Here is a 16,188-nt window from a genome sequence, read left to right as displayed (position 1 = left end):
CTGTCCATTTACAATCAGCTCCTATTCCCCTAGGCAACTTTTATACTTACCTATTTCTGTCTGTAGAGATTTGTCTTTTTGGACATTTCCTATAAGTAGCATCATAAAATACATGTTATTTTGTGTCTGGCTTCTTTTATCTAGCATGATGCTCTTGTGTTTCATCCATGTTGTAGCATGTATCAGTAATTATTTCCTTTCTATTGCTGAATAGTATTCCATTGTATGTACATATTTCCTTTTGCTTATCCATTCAGTAGTTGATGGACATTTGGGTCGTTTCCAATGTGTTGGCTATTATGAACAATGCTGCCATAAACATCCATTTGCAAGTTTTTGTGTGGACATATGTGTTCATTTTTCCCATACTCTAGTTTTACAGTACCCATGACCTTCTTACATGTCATAAATGTACTATTTATTCTGTTAATTACTTGCTGACATTCACCAACCACTAGAATATAAATTCAAGGATTTCTGTTGCTTTTGTTGAGATGTGCCTAGAACAGCTCTTGGTAGATGGTAAGAATTCAAAATGTTTGTTGCATGAATGAAGCAACATTTACATGTAGAGTGTATATTTCTGTTTCTAGACATATATTTTTAAGCAGCGTATTTCTTCATGCTTCCACTTTTTCATCAAAAAGTATTTAGCCTCTTCTATGCTGTAGGAATATGTTAAGATTAATATGTATAAAAATGGGTGGGAAGGGAAGGAAATAACTTTCAAATGATAAAAAAGAACTGAGGTAGGTAGAACAGACCCCCAAAGATATCCACACACTAATTCCCAGAACTTGTGAATATGTTAGGTTACATGGCAAGGGTGAATTAAGGTTACAGATGGAGTTAAGATTGCTAATCAGCTCACCTGAAAATAAGGAAAATATCTTGGGTTATCCAGACGGGGCCAAAAACATAATCACAAAAGTATAAGTAAGAGAAGCAGAGTCTGAGTGAGAGTAGGAAATGGATGGTAGAAACAGTGTTGGAGTGATGTGATATGAGAAAAATTCAATCTACCATTGCTGACTTTTAAGATGAAAGGATCCAGGGAATATGGGCAGCCTAGAAGCTGGTAAAGGCAAGAACATAGATTCTCCCCTAGAGCTACCAGAACGGAGTGCAGCCCTGCTGATCCCTTCATTTTAGCCTGACCCATTTCAGACTTCTGATCTCTAGAACTGTAAGATAATATATTTGCATTGTATTAAGCTACAAAGTTTGTGGTAGAGCAGTAAAAGAAAGCTAATAGAGGAACCATATGTACTAACTACACAGGCAGGTAAGAGAAGGGGCCTAAATCCCAGTTATGTTAATAAATGGTTGCTCTTTTTTTTTTTTTTTAACATCTTTATTGGAGTAAAATTGCTTTACAATGGTGTGTTAGTTTCTGCTTTATAAAAAGGGAATCAGTTATACATATACATATGTTCCCATATCTCTTCCCTCTTGTGTCTCCCTCCCTCCCACCCTCCCTATCCCACCCCTCTAGGTGGTCACAAACCACCGAGCTGATCTCTCTGTGCTATGCGGCTGCTTCCCAGTAGCTATCTATTTTACGTTTGGTAGTGTATATATGTCCATGCCACTCTCTCACTTTGTCACAGCTTACCCTACGACCCAGCAATCCCACTACTGGGCATATACCCTGAGAAAACCATAATTCAAAAAGAGTCATGTACCAAAATGTTTATTGCAGCTCTATTTACAATAGCCTGGAGATGGAAACAACCTAAGTGCCCATCATCAGATGAATGGATAAAGAAGATGTGCCAATATATACAATGGAATATTACTCAGCCATAAAAAGAAAAGAAATTGAGTTATTTGTAGTGAGGTGGATGGACCTAGAGTCTGTCATACAGAGTGAAGTAAGTCAGAAAGAGAAAAACAAATACCATATGCTAACACATATATATGGAATCTAAGAAAAAAAAAAAAAGGCCATGAAGAACCTAGGGGTAAGACAGGAATAAAGACACAGACCTACTAGAGAATGGACTTGAGGATATGGCGAGGGGGAAGGGTATGTTAATAAATGGTTGCTCTTGTGTGTACTATACTCAGCCCAAAGTAAATTTTCAAAGAAGTGGGAGTCATGGTCTCTGCTCTTGAGGAAAAAAGTTTACAAACTAGTCAGATTTTCCAATGGGAAAACACGACCATATGGCAAAGATGTTAGAAGCACAAAATTGTGCCAATAGGATAATCAACTATCATTTACATGGCCAGCCATCCCAGAGAACTGGCAAGCAAGGAGCATCACTGTAGCAGCTGTTTCCATGGCCCCAAATCCTATGATAGTGACTGAAAAAGAAACAAAACAAACAAGCAAATAGAAACCCTCTCACATGTTGAACTTGTGAAACTGAGAGGCAGCATGGTGTAATCCAAGGGAATATGGAGCTACCTTAGACCATCTAGATAACGATCTCAATTCTACCCCACAATAGGTTTGTGACCTTGGGTGATTTACCTAAGCACCATCTCCTTCCTTATCTCTAAAATGAAGTTGGACCCTTCCAGCTATTCTCTGGGGGCTGGTGGGATCACTTCCAAAATAAGCCATATATTCTTTCTTTATTCATTTTTTAAATAAAACAGATATAATCAAGGGCAATTTTAGTACCAGGAAAAAGTTTGTGTAAAATTTACTTACCAGTATTCAAAAAATAATTATTATCTACCCATTTTTTGCCAGACTGTCTCACACCCTTATAAATACATTAACACCTTCTCATTTATACACAAAGCACATAATATAATTTATTTAGAAAATATGTAAATTTGTATAGAGTACATATATAGGAAGAACATATTTAATGAAGCATAAAAGTTTTATAACTAAGCCAGGGTATTTTGGAGGTTCTGAATACATAACTGAAAGAATAAAATAAATTTTGACATTGCCACGTGATATATGTATATATATATATATATATATATATATATATATATTATAGGAAATTATATCAGATGATTATGGAGGCTGAGAAATCCCAAGGTCTACAGTCAGTAAGCTGGACACCCAGGAAAGCTGATGGTGTATTTCCAGTCTGAGTCCCAAAGCAGGAAAAGAATAGTGCTCCAGATCAAGGCAGTCAGGCAGGAAAATTCTCTTTTACTTGGAGATCCATTAGTGACCAAAAGCTGTTAATTTCATGGAATTCCCTAGAGTTCTCAGGAATACCTAGGAGAGAGCTATCCATGCTACAATAATCCACTTGCAATATTAACCCAAACTCTGGTGGCAGTTATCCACAATTATGAAAAACATTTTTCTTTATCAGGTAAACCAGAGAGTGGGATGGGGGGAAGGTTTGATAAGAGATATAGTACCTAAACAGTCTGTGTAAAAATCATATGCAGCTTGAAAAATATAAAAGTATATAAATGATGTACTTCTAAAGGAGAAGAAATGAGACTATGCCATAATAAGCAACTTCAGGTCATCAAAAACTATAACAACTTTTACAAGTAGCAATAAAATATTTTTAAGAAGAAATACTTTTTAAAATAAATAAGCATTTACTCTTATATATCTATAAATATATGCACATATTTAAGCAAAAATATGAGTCTCTTATTCAGATATTATTTTGGTTACTTTTAATTATTATTCTCAAATATTTCTTAAGACTTTATGATCTTTCTTGGTAAAGTTAATTTTTTTCAAAATTATAATAAGTCGTTTTGACAACATGAATGAATTAAAACTAGCCATTGTTGCTTCCCTTTCAATAGAGTTTAAAATACCAGTCAGTTACAGAGTATGTTCTCTTATCTTCTGAATAGATTTTTTAGAATGTAAGTCTGCAGTAGTATGTATAATTTAGCTAAAGCAACTAGGAAAAAAATGAAGATATATTTATGCAAATTCAATAAAATAATAGCAAGTACCCCAAATATCCATAATTCAAAGGCTCCTCAGTAACAGTTTTTATTCTAGTGAGTATGAAAGATTATTATCTTAAATAAATAGCATTTATTAAAAACTGCCATGTACTCTACCTCATTATTTGTATATTATTTCATTAATTATCACAGAAACCCTATTGTTTAAATACATTATCATATTTGTAAAGTTATACACTTATAAGAGCTTAAGTATCTGGTGACAGAAATAGGAGTGCAAACTCAGACGGGTCTTACTACTAATCTATAGTCTTAAAAATTCACTCTAAATTTTCAAGTGATGTAATTTAAAAGTCTCATTTTCTCATCAGTAAAACTGGAGTAATGATAATGGACTCAGGCATGTATATGTGTAGGTATATGTGTGAGGTGAGCAAGTATGTAATTAGATAAAATATTATATGAAACTTCTTAATTCAGTTTCAGGCACAGACAAAGTACCACCTTGGCATCTCACTAGAAGATCTTAGACAAACACTACCCATCTGGGTCTCAAGTTTATTATCTCCAGAATAAGAGAAATACACACTTTGCTATGTTGAAGTAAGGAGTACTTGTCATAATGTATATGAAAGCTCCTCATGATGTATAATGTGTATATGTATATATACATACAATATATGTATAATCAATGTGACAGCCCTTTATTGAAGTCCTTTATAGTTTTCAGTTTATACAGCACTCTCAATGTGTTTACTAGTAGTATAAATAATCCTTCATGTTCCATATTATATCTCCTAAATAGACATCAAACATTGAGTTCCTATACATTAAACTAGCTTTCGTTTTTTTTTTAATGGTACTTCTAGAATAATTTTTCTTTTAATGAAGGAGATGATAGTATCACTCCTTTCTAGCTGTGAACTGTAGCTCAATGACTCTAATGTGTATGATTTCCAACTACTCTCCTCAACTTCTTTTAAAAATATATACTTTTAAATAAGCAGTACTCTGTTGCTATAAGACTATAAAGTAAAGCTATCTATCCCAGCAATAATTAGGCATTTTTTGTTTTGGTTTCCAAATTGATGGTTTGAATTTTTTAATCTTTATTATCGAAGACAGTAACTTCAGGGTTACGAAAATATTATTGACCTGATTCCAATCCGATTAGATACCACTCAACATTGAATCTTTAAAAACATGTAATACCTTTTTGGCTAATATTGGGTACTGGGTTCACACAGACAAATCAGGCTTCCCTCATGACAAATAGGAGATCAAATATTATGGTCAGGGATTAGATAAGAGAGAATATGAAGTAGTAAGTGCTACAAATAAATATACAAGATGAATAGTCATTAAGGTAAAATAATCAATATGTTTAGATTAAGGATTTTGGATCTTCAGAAAAGGCACAAATAAAGTTAGCACTTTTTGAGACACAGCTGGGATAAACATTAGAATAATTCCTATCTAAAGATTAAGTTTAAATTTTTTTTAGCAAAAACTGCTAAGGAAAAACATTACAAAGCTGCTTTATGCTTTAAGTAGAATAACCCTCTTAGACATCAAGCAGGGCTCTTGCTCTTAACTTATGAGTGAATTATTAAAGCTCCAAACTAAAACAACTCCGTGTCCATTAGAATCCAGGCAAATTGGCATTTAAAAATTTTTTCTATCATTCTCCAAGTATCGACGACACCTTAAATACCAAGCACTGTTTATTTGTACTTCTTGACATTTCAAGTACATCGCACACTTATTAAATGCACTTTAAGCTAACTCGCTTTTCCCAAGCATATTTTATTAAAGTATACCACGCATAAAAAGAACACTAAACTTAAATGTACATACTCATAAATTATCAAAACATGGATGCTTATGAAGGAAGACGACAATAAATAAAACACCTGATGCCCCTGGTTCTCCCTTAATCACACTCCTCTCCTTCTCCCCATAGGTACATAATACCATATATTTTAACACCGTAGATTAATTGGTATTTAATAAACACTTATATAGAAGGATCTATATATAAATATATTTGTATATATTTAGTTATATTTACGTTTCTTTTTTCCTTATTTGTCTTTTTAGAAATAGTGTTTTGCTGTACAATTCTCTAATTCTCTTCTCTGTTATGCTTTTCTCTCAGGTACACACAAAGAATAAAACTGCTAAAATGTAAGATATGCATGTATTCAAATACAATGGATTACTCCAAAATGTTCTGCAAAGTGTTGGTAGTAACGCTTTGAGCATTTTTACTAGCCAACACTTTATATAGACAAATAATCAGCTATAACATATTAAGATACATTTTTAAACTTTTAAAAAATTATTGAAATATAATTGACGTTAGTTTCAGGTATACTACATAATGATTTGACATTTGCATACAATATGAAATGATCACCACAATTAGTCTAGTAACCATCTGTCCCCATACAAAGTTATTATAATATTATCAACTACATTCCTTATGCTGTGTATATTACATCCCTATGGCTTATTTATTTTATAACTGCAGGTCTGTACCTTTTAATCCCCTTTGCCTCATTTTCCCATTCCCCTATCCCCTCCCTTTTGGCAACCACCCTCTTCATTCCCTGTACCTATGAGTCTGTCTTCATTCTGTTTGTTCTGTTTTGTTTTTTACATATAAGTGAGATCATGCAGTATTCGTCCCTGCCCAGCCAACTGCTTGGCCTGAGGCATCCCAGTACTTGTGGAGACAGGCTGGTGGGCGAGGCCATTTTCCAGCACTAATAAGCTAGAGGGAGGATTCCAAAATGGCGCTTGCCAACACCAGTGTCTTCATGATAGAATGAGCTCCCCTAAATGGTTGCTGCCAGTGTCTATGTCCCCAGGGGGAGCCCCAGTTGCCTCTTCCTTCTCTAGGATACTCTCCAAGATTAGCAAGTGAGTCTGACCCAGGGTCCTTTCACATTACTGCCTCTGCACTGGGACTTGGAGCCTGTGAGATTTTGAGCATGCCTTTTAAGAGAGGGGTCTATTTTTCCTGTATCCCTCTACCTCCCCTGTACTGAAACCATACTGGCCTCCAAAGCTTGACATTCTTGTAGCTCATCTTTCCAGTGCAGGACACCTGGATTAGGGAGCCTAATGTGGGGCTCAGAACCCTCACTCCTTGGGGAGAACCTCTGCAGTTGTGATTATCCTCCAGTTTGGGGGTCACTTACCTGGGGGTATGGATCTTGACTATACTGCATCTTTGCCCTTCCTTCCCTTCTCCTTGTGGTTCCTTCTTTATATTGTTATTTTGGAAAATATTTTCTGCTAGTCTTCAGTTGTTCTCATAAATATTTGCTAAGTACTTGTGATTTTGGTGTGCCTGTGGGAAGAGGTGAGCTCACGGTCTTCATACTTTGCCATCGTGGCCACGTTCCCCAAGGGACACATCTTAATTTTAAACTAGTTTAAGTAGTACTATACAAAGTTAGGAGTTAAAACATTATATTAGTAATATTGATAAATAACTCTGCTAACCCATAAATGTTATGCATATACTCTTTGCGTTGAGTAAAACTGAGCCTCCTGGGTCACAGTCAATGACCATGCAGCCTAATGTTTCAAATCAATGGAGGCATCCATGGTTAACAACAAAACGTTGATCTTCATTACTTGGTATAATTTTGGTTCAGATCCAACGCTTTGGGGAGTGTGTTTTTCCTCTTGAACTACATTAGCTACATCAGGATATACATGCATGTTAGAATCCACTACTAGTTTCTCAATTTGCTTGCTTCTTTTGTTTGTTTGTTCTCTGCCTGTGTCCAAGGTAGTTTTCAAAGACCTGGATGTTTTCTACCACCTAGTTACTTTTTCTACTTTGGGCATGCAGATTACTAAAGATTTCCTAGCAGAGTTGCTGTGAGGTTTGAGCTCTTTAGGAAATATAAGCTGATGTGACTTTCCCTTAAGAATTCCTCTCACATACACTGACTGCGCATTGACATCAATTACCTATAACTATAGACAGCAAGATCCAGGATGATCTGGTTCTGTCTTCCATCATCTTTCAAGAGAAATCAAGTTTGGGCTCATTTAGTTTTAGGGCTTTTCCAACTTTAGTGATCAAAGTTCTCGGTGGTTTACGCTCCTTCTTTGTAATAGTTAATTTGTCTTGGTCTTTCCATCATTTTTCCATGTCTAAGAGTTTCCCATCTAAAATCAGGAGTAAACTGAAGAAAGCTTATACCAGAATGCTGTTATTCTTTGCTTTCATCTAATTTATTTTGGTTGGGACCTTTTTTCATACTTCTAGTGTCTGATGTTCTTTGTTCACTAAAGAAAACAGGATAGTGGTGATGATATCTGTGTGCCAATGTCTGTCAAAGCCAGGGTTACTTTTCTTATCTATTTTTATGCTGTTCTTAGTTTCCTCTGAACCACTTTTCTGTATTTGCCCATTTGAAACAATAAACTTTTCCTCCCTAATTAATGGGTAAATTCTGCCATTCTTGGATTCATTCTGAACTCTCTTTATCATCCCACACTTTAATTGTTAAGGAGTTGCCACCACCAACTTCCAGTAACGTTCAAAGTCAGCATGTGGGTTACCCATGCAAAAGAACTCCTTCAGATGGAGACTGTGCTGCAGGGTTTTACTGTTGCTCAGGCCTCCAGTGAAATTTATCAAGTTAATTTTCTTTAGCCCTTCAGATCCTTCCAAATTTTCAATCTTTTCAATGTTATTTAAAGCAAAATCAAAACATTTAAGTTTCTTGAGGTTGGTAACATTTAAAAATTTTTCCACTGGGATTATTTTAAAGGTAGAAAATTCTGGTACCACTTATCAATATGATCTCTTTCTGTTTATTGCTGATATAAGGAGAGCTCCTCCAGGGGAAAAATTACACAGTTACTGTGTTTGGCATTCTGTCTGATGAAGTATTCTGTTATCCCATCCATAGCACCTTTCTGGTTTGGGGGCCCGGGAAGCCTGCCTGGGATCCCAAGGACTGTCAGTAATAATTTAAACTTCAATCATTAATATATGAATGTTCTGTTTGTGCCACATGCTTGCCAGCACTTTGTATGTCAATATTTTTAAAAACTTTAGCCATTCTGGTGGCTGTGCCAGAATGTGTCTGTCACTGTAATTTTAATTTACATTTCCTTTATGACTATTGATGTTGATCTTCTTTCCTATGTCTATTGGAAATCTGAATGTCTTCTTTTGTGAAGTGTTTGCTCAAGTCTCTTAGTCATTTTTCTATGTGTTTTTTATCTTTTTGTCTTACTGATTGATAGGGGTTCTTTACCAATTTGCGGTATGAGCCCATGTCTATTATATGTGTGGTAAGTGATTTTTCCTACTCTGTTGATTTAAATATGTTATTGTGAAAATTTTCAAACATTTGATGGATAATTTGTAGGAAAAGTATAATGAATTTTTATCTATCATCATCCAGCTTCAAGAATTATTACTCCATGGACAATCTAGTTTCACTTTAACCCTATCCACTTTTACCCACAATTGGATTATTTTAAAGTCAAGGTTCCAAGATATCATATCTCTTTTTATTTGTAAAAATGTCACCATGAACCTCTAAAGGATAAGAACAAATTTCCACAATGTAACTAAAATGTCCTTATTAGATATAATGTGTCTAGTGAATGACAGGTTTTCTTATATTTAATACAGCTTGATGTATCAATCTTTTCCTTTATAAACAGTGCTTTCATTGTCTTGTTAAATTCTTTCCATACTTTAAGATGTTAAAAAATTTCCTATACAATTGTCTAGAAATTTTATTATTTTTCCTTTAGTATTTGGATTTAAAATCAATCTGGACTTGATTTTTATGTGTGGTTGGGGTCAGGTTGTTTTCTTTTTTTAATATATAGGTATCTACGCAACATCTTAATTGAGTTTTTTTTGGTATGTTGCTCTGTGCTCTGTATTACCACATTACTGTATATTAAATGCCTATGTATGAGTTAGTCTATTCACGAACTTTCTATTCTGTTCTATCGGTGTATTCGTCTAACCTAGCAGCAATATTACAGTCTTTTAATTATGACAGCTTTTAAAGAATTCCTGCTAACTAGTACAACAGATACTCCAATGATGTTCTTCTTGAAAGATTTCTTGGCTATTCTTGGCCCTCTATACATTTCAGTGTATATTTTAGAATCAGCTCAACTTTTACAAATGAAAAACTAAAGTGTTGGAAATTATCAGATTTGCATTACTCTATAAAGCAATTTGGAAAGAAGTAAAATGCTTATAATACTCAATCTTCCAACCCATGGACATGGAGTATCTGTTAGCTATCTACTATCTATCTATCATCTTTCTATTTGTCTATCTATCATCTCTATATTCTTTATTCTCAATTATAGTTTTCATTTGCCTATCCAGAAGTCCTGTACTGTGTTTATTAGATTTATTCCTACTTATATGATATGTTCTTGTGCTTTTTTAAAAATGGTATTTTATATAATACTATTTTTATTTGTTGTTATTATATAGAAATTCTCTTGATTTTTTTCACTGCTTTTGTATTCAGCTACCTTGTGTAACTACTTATAAATATGTATATGCAAATTCTTTTGGATTTTCTATATATTCTACATGTTCAGTTACATAATCTGGGAATAACCTATTTTTTTTCTGATTATTCTAGCTTACATTTCATTTTCCTGGACAAGGAATTATTAAAATGTAGGGTAATTTACCTTACTAGAAGCAGATATGAATAATTATGAGTTTCTTTTTTTATAAAAACACCTCAAACATCTAATCCAACTTGATATCAAAGAGAAGCATCTAAAAAACTTTTTTCTTTTACTTAATTTTAAAAAACTCATTTATATTATAGAATAGGTCCATTACCCTTTCCCCAATGATGTTCACTTAATATAGTGTTCTGTAATGAAGTACGAGGTATATACATTTTTATCTTCTCATTTTCTGACTTTCTCTCTTCTATCCAACTATCAACCATCCATTCTGTAAATGGTTGAATCAAAAATAATCACAGGACATGGTCAGGAAATATTTAGGGAATACTTTTTATATACTAAAAGTATGCCTATTCCCAAAATGTTTAATACATATACACATGCATATATCTAAACTCATGAAATATTTATTTTGAAAAATCAATATGGTAGCTATCCTACTCTAATTTTAAAAATAAAATAAAACTGAATCTTAGAGAACTTAAGGAACATGTCCAAGGAAACTCATTAATAAGTAGTGTATCCCATAGAGAAAACATGATATACCTAGTCCTCTAGTCTTTGTCAGTTTATATATTCATTGCTTGTTTGTTGTTGTTTTTAAAAAAGTAGAAAACATCTATCCAGTATTTATTTTTTCAAATTGTAGGAGAATATGGCTTTCCCCCAAGATATGAAGACTTAAAACCTACACTTTAAAAGTCTTTAAGAGTAATAAATTTTTTAGAAACACAAAAATTGTTAATTATGTCTACTTTTTGAAGATAGAAACATTGACACAATGACCTATATATTCAAAAGGTCTTCTAAATCTATTTTTGTTAGGACTTTATAAATAATTTTACAGTGGTAAAGAGAACAACAATAAAAAAGGACAAATGATAAGAACTATTATCTTTTCAACAGATGATTTTCTTTAAAAATAAGATTTTAATTCATATAAAAAATTTTTATTTCAACATTTTACCTTAGCATCTCTCTTCCTGGTTGTACCCCATACATTAGTATGGATATAAAACATTATAAATCCCCTATTATTTAGTTCAGCTTGGCTGAAATGCAGAACTTGAAGCCAGAGAGTACAAGTCATAATTAGAAAATTAATTAGGAAAGTAGTGGCTATTATAACACACTATTACTTTGAGAAGACAAAGCATTCAACTAGCTATTATGTCTTAAAATATAGATAAGTTTAAGAAAAGCAACTAATAGGTAAGATACATTTTAAGTTAAATCTATACAAATTCAAAAGCTTCTCCATATAGAGTTTTTTCTCAGAATCTTTTTATAATGAAGATCAAAATATAATTCTGAAATACTTATAAATTTTTGCTTTAGTGGTTCCAAGAACATTGATGTATAAATGTGAGACTAAGAATAATTGTTAGAATAAATTATTTTAGAACGTTATTTTTCATATTGAGTACATTTGTTCACATTTGAAAACAAAAGCACAGAAACCAGAGAGAAAATATCTTATCCTTCTTTTTTTAACAAGCAGTTATAGAAAAAGCGACAGCTTTTACCTGTTGCATGATTTTGGTTTTTTATCCAAATGGCTAACCCACATGGATAAGGACTGATACATGTTTATTTCTTTTCTTTCAGGTGTATATAGCATAGTGCTATAAAGAGTATATTATAATGTCCAAAAATACATATCTTTAAATTATTACCTGAGGGAATATATAAAACCATCACTAAATATATTTAATGTAAAAAAATAAGCTCTATATTATTATAGCATTCTAACTGGAGCACTAGCCTGGGGAACTGAAGGTGCATATGTTTGGGATAACATAGACTCCTTAAAGTGACTTCTTCCTTATAGAGATTGTCTAAACCAAATTCCAGTAGGAATGCACTCTTCTCGTGTTTTTATAGCATACACGTTTGTTTGATTCAACAAATCCAAATCCTCTCCTGTGGTTGGTAAATCCACGTTGCACAATAGGTTGTACTACTGAGAATAACATTCTGCAGATGACAGAACCTAAGATGAAGAAGCAGCATGACAGAGATGATCTGGGTTTTGTTCACGAAGTGCTGTCCCAATAGTTTTTGTGACTTGAACAATCGATTTTTTTTTCTCTTTGTGCTTCAGAATTTTGTATCTAGAAACGAACCAATAATTTAAATCAAGAACTAGCAAACTATGGCCCAGGGGCCAAATCTGGCCCACAAACAAAGAATGTTTTTTACATTGTTAAATCGTTCATTTGAAATGGCTACACAAATACCTAAGTAATATTCTTAATTCTTTCTCTTTGCCCATAAAAATTAAAAGATTTACTATCTAGCCCTTTGAGAAATGTTTGCCAACAGTCTTCTAGATAGTTTCTAGAGTGTTTTCTTGATTGAGTCCTTGACTCAAAATAAAAATATATTTGCTTCTTTATCAGCCAAAGTTAAGCCAAAAACCAATCTAAGTGTATCAAATAGAAGCATGTTAATAGAAGGAAGAGAGGTTTACAAAAGTGTGAAAAGGCTTGGGTAAAGCCTCTGGTAGCATTTTGATGATCAGAAACCCAAAGTTACTGGCTGAGTTGTACCCACCCAAAATCATAGGTTGAAGCTCTAACCTACAGTACCCAAGAATGTGATTGTATTTGGAGAGAGGGCCAATAAAGAGGTGATTAAGTTAAAATTAGGCTGTTAGGATGGACCCTAATATAACTTGGCTGGTGTCCTTATAATAAGAGAAAATCTAGACAAGCAGAGAGACCCACCAGGGATATGCATGCACAGAGGAAAAATCATGTGAAGACATGACAAGAAGGTGGCCATCTGCAAGCCAAGGGGAGAAGCCTCAATAGAAATCAACCTTGCCAACACGTTGATTTTGGACTTCTAGCCTCCAGAACTGTGAGAAAATAAAGTCATTCTGCGTGTGGCACTTTATTATGGAAGCCCTAGCAAACTAATACAAGGAATTCAAGGAACTGCCCGCAATGATCTCTGGTCCTATGGGACCAAATGGTGTGATTTTCAAGAGGACACTCAAATGCCTCCATCAAAACATATCAACCATCCCATGAAGTGCATAAATATGCATAATAACCATTTTTGCCTCTCTTCTACTTATCTCTTATTCTGTGAATATCTCTCTTTAGTATAACCTAAATTTGAATCTGCTGGCTGCAGAGTCTGGGAAAAACAGTTTCTAAGTTTCAATCACTTGCGATTCTTATAAGTGCAGAAAAGTAAGTTCAACAAACACAAGCAAATTAATTGTTATGGAGGGTAAAATAAGCAGAGGTGTCCCTTCCTACAATCATCTGTACTGGTTCTTCTAACTGTGAGTAATTCTTCAACAAAATAAGAACCAAATTTTTAATCAAACATGATGCAACTGTCTCTTATACTTAGATGTGCTCACCTTCTCCTTCTCTTTATGCTAAAAGAAGCATAAAGTCTGATTAAGATAAAGATGACTATACTCATCTTTTTGATGCTAATTTATTTTTAATTCACTTACAATTCCCTTTGGATATACTGAAATTAAATACATATCTTCAAATTCTGTTTTCAGTTAGAAAATGTTAGCCAGCAGACCAATGCTTCCTCATAGAGCAAGTAGAAAATTTATTTTTAAAAATACACAAGTTATCTACTTGAAGGTAGTGGAAAACTCTAGAGATAACTAAATGGCTTAAGACACTGGCATTGGGAGAAGCTCAGAACCTCAGAGTCTCAGACGGGTGAGCAGACTGCAACACCTTCTACCCTGAGGAAACTTGCTATTTTGGGGCTTGGATAAAATTCTGAGAATAGTTGCAAAACCTGAAGAAAACCCCACTAAAGGGAATGTATGAGGAGAGAAATTGGAGAAATTTTCAAGTCGAGTGGGAAAGCCATTGACAGCTCTCAAGCTAACCTATTGAATCCAGATCATCTGATAAGTGCACCCACATTGATTAATTTGGTCCAATCCAATGTGATGCCCCTTACTTCTTGATTTAAATCCTTAAAATCAATTCAATCAATTCCTAAAAATATTCCCCAGATTTCTGTTGAGACATAGATAGGTAGATAGACTGATGATAGATTCTTTCAATTCTTCCAGTGTCCATGCTATATTCTCCTAATCCAGATTTTGTTCTCATCTGCATGGAGAATGCTGATTGCTGATGTCTGATTCTAGCTATGCATCTGGATTTGACTGTGGATCTTGTGAAGAACAGTATCCTCTTGAAGTGTTTCTGCATCAGATTAAAACATTATAGTCTCTACAACCATACAGGCTCAAAGATATATGAAAGGGCTACCCAGCTAGGAAGGGAGTCTTAAAGAATTTGTGGATTTATGATTTTTTGTTCCTCTTGATTCATTCGGATATTCCCATTACAATGTCCTGGATTCCACTCTTTCTTGTTGAATTTCTTAACTCACATATCATTCATAATGAAGTTATGAATTTACATTCTGCTTTAATTTAAGCAAAGGAACTCTTTGTTTCAGGTAAAGATTATTGACACTTTTTCTATAAGATAAGAGGTTCTTTTAGCATAGTTTTATAAGTTTGCTGGTTCTCTAATGGGGACAGAGCTAAGATTTTTAAGCTCTGAAATTATTTTATATCTGTAATATCTTTGGTGGAGTCAGAAGCAGCCATTTAATCTACTATCATTTAGCCTTATCTCTAACCTAAAATTCTGCTGGATCAGCACCTTGGTCGCCTAAACCTTGTCTTCAATAGACATGCCATTCTAAACAACCGTATATTACAAGTTACTGTCTATCCACTGCATACCAGTGACCACTGGTATCACATGTTCCCACTGATTATAAAACTAATCTCAGATTTCCATTATTGAGAACATATTTTCTGAAATCATTTCTAGTAGGAAATATAATACTAGTCTTTGATCAGTCAGGAATACAGAAACAATTCTAGATATTATAGCAAGTGCTTAAATAGAGTGAATTAGAGATTAAAAAAAAAAAAACATTTGGAAAGTCTGATTGAGCAAAAGTTATGAAAGCTTTTACCAGAGTTTAAGAAATTAGGAAATGCAGGAAACACAGGACATTGCCTTTTAAAAATGTAATGTAATTACAATTTTTTTGTAATTACTATTAATGTTTAAAATAAATTAAGAAAGAAAAAATTAACAATGGATAAAATAGGAAAAAAATAGCTTTGTTTCAAAGTGAACTAGTGGTAATGCCTAAAATGCTTACCAAAATAATTATTCTAACAACCAACTAAAAATGAAAACCTTAAATATCACCATGTAGTTGTTGACAGAACATGTATCAGACACCAATAAAGGACATAAGTTCCTTTAAAAAAGATACAATAATTTTAACTGTCTCTAGACAGTTGCACACATCAGGAAACAATGATACTTTCAAATCAGAGGTGTATGCTTTCTTGGCCATCAGACATCCGCAAAGGTGCTTAGCTGACAATAATACTACTTGATTTAATTAAAATCCCATTTAAACCTTCATGTAGCTATCTGTGACATCAAATAAAAAGAATAAAAGAGCATGTGAAGTAAAGAATATATACATATATGTATTATATATATATATACCTTAAAATAATGATAAAAAGGAATGATAATGAGGAAGGATCATAATGATAAAGAGAAACACTTTATAATG

General features: G+C 33.5%; 1 pseudogene; it reads right to left on the bottom strand.

The window, feature by feature from the left end:
- Window positions 1-7,459: 7,459 nt before the first annotated feature.
- On the bottom strand, window positions 7,460-8,796 carry LOC114887594 (annotated as a pseudogene).
- Between the last annotated feature and the right edge of the window lie 7,392 nt (window positions 8,797-16,188).

The sequence above is a fragment of the Monodon monoceros genome, unplaced genomic scaffold (genome assembly GCF_005190385.1).
Source record: "Monodon monoceros isolate NGI ecotype Baffin Bay Population unplaced genomic scaffold, NGI_Narwhal_1 Super_Scaffold_7, whole genome shotgun sequence".
NCBI classification, from domain to species: Eukaryota; Metazoa; Chordata; class Mammalia; order Artiodactyla; family Monodontidae; genus Monodon; species Monodon monoceros.
This window is presented reverse-complemented; position numbering and strand designations above follow the sequence as displayed.